The sequence below is a fragment of the Aplysia californica genome, unplaced genomic scaffold, assembly GCF_000002075.1.
Source record: "Aplysia californica isolate F4 #8 unplaced genomic scaffold, AplCal3.0 scaffold01121, whole genome shotgun sequence".
In the NCBI taxonomy this organism is placed as follows: Eukaryota; Metazoa; Mollusca; class Gastropoda; order Aplysiida; family Aplysiidae; genus Aplysia; species Aplysia californica.
In genome coordinates this window covers 98,267-99,508 of record NW_004798391.1, presented here as the reverse complement: position 1 = coordinate 99,508, position 1,242 = coordinate 98,267, and the positions used below count along the sequence as shown (strand labels likewise).

At 38.8% G+C, this 1,242-nt stretch overlaps 1 protein-coding gene across 1 annotated transcript in view; it reads left to right on the top strand.

The window, feature by feature from the left end:
• Positions 1 to 1,242, top strand: part of LOC101861172 — a gene marked incomplete at its 5' end in the record, with an annotated part of 142,597 nt that overhangs the window by 50,088 nt on the left and 91,267 nt on the right.

Below are 1,242 nucleotides of genomic sequence, written 5' to 3'. Positions count from 1 at the left end.
TCTATCTATCTATCTATCTATCTATCTATTTATCTATCTATCTATCTATCTATCTATCTATCTATCTAATATTTGTGAAATTTCGTCACTTTGGTCGTCTAAAACTTTTGAACCACTTAACGTCTGAATTTGAAGGAGTCTGACGTCACCGTAGTTTGATTTTCAGTTTTTCACAGTTTCGTTTTGATCTAGTCTTGAGAAAGTACATCTTCTAAGACGCCATTGTAAATAAGTGAGGCTTCCATTCACACGCAGTGCACACTGTTTCCACAATGACTTGACGTTCAATCTTTTGGAGTTCGTTCATCGAAACGGTACCCAGCTAGTATTAATATATGATTACAACTTCAGAGCTGTATTCGGAAAGTACTTGACCTTATGCCCACTTCCGATGTCTTCATGGAAGACTAAACCTTTACTATGGCAAATGTTAATGCTCTTGTCTTCACCACACGCGATTGTATGTCTAGAAGGCCAACAGTCTTCATCGGAGTACATATTTTCAGACCGTTTTCGCTCTCCCCTTTCTCCTCTCTTTCGTTCCTGAGACATCTGGAAGTGTAGAAAACTCTACGCCTGCATACCTCGCTAAAACACAACTATTGTCTAAATAAATCAAAACAAAACCAATATTTTTCTCTGAACTTTCAGCCAGGCGGGAAACACGACATAGCAGCGTGCTCTGATCCTGTGAGGAACATGTTTGGTCTTTCCTTTCCTCTGCTTCATGCCTGAATTCTTCCAGTGTTTTACAGAAGCCCAAATTCTTCGTTTAGTGGCTAGCTCTTGGAACGATCTGTTTACATTTTTTACTTTTTCGTTTACTGTATAGCATGAAACCTTAGACTGTTACCGTCAAGGAATGTTTCGAAAATAATACATTTTGTATGTAGTCTTAAGGAAAAGACTGTGTGGTTGTTGGAGCTGGGAGGGTGGGGGGGGATTTCATATAGGCTAGACTTAAAAAAAAACTAATCTTGTTTCATTATTTCTTAACACTAAAATAGTACTTGTTACTTTAATCCAAATCACGTACTAGGGAAATGTGGGGGCTATGGAGGTTACCAGCCATACCAAAACTTCAATTATTTAGGATAAGGATACATTTAACTTCTCTGATGTCCAATTTATTTCTTTACTCTCTCTGAGGCACGGGTGTATCGTGTGTTGCTGTTAGTCGCTTAACCATCGCATGCAGAGGACGAGAGTTCGATTTCTCTATCTCTCTCTCTCTCTCTCTCT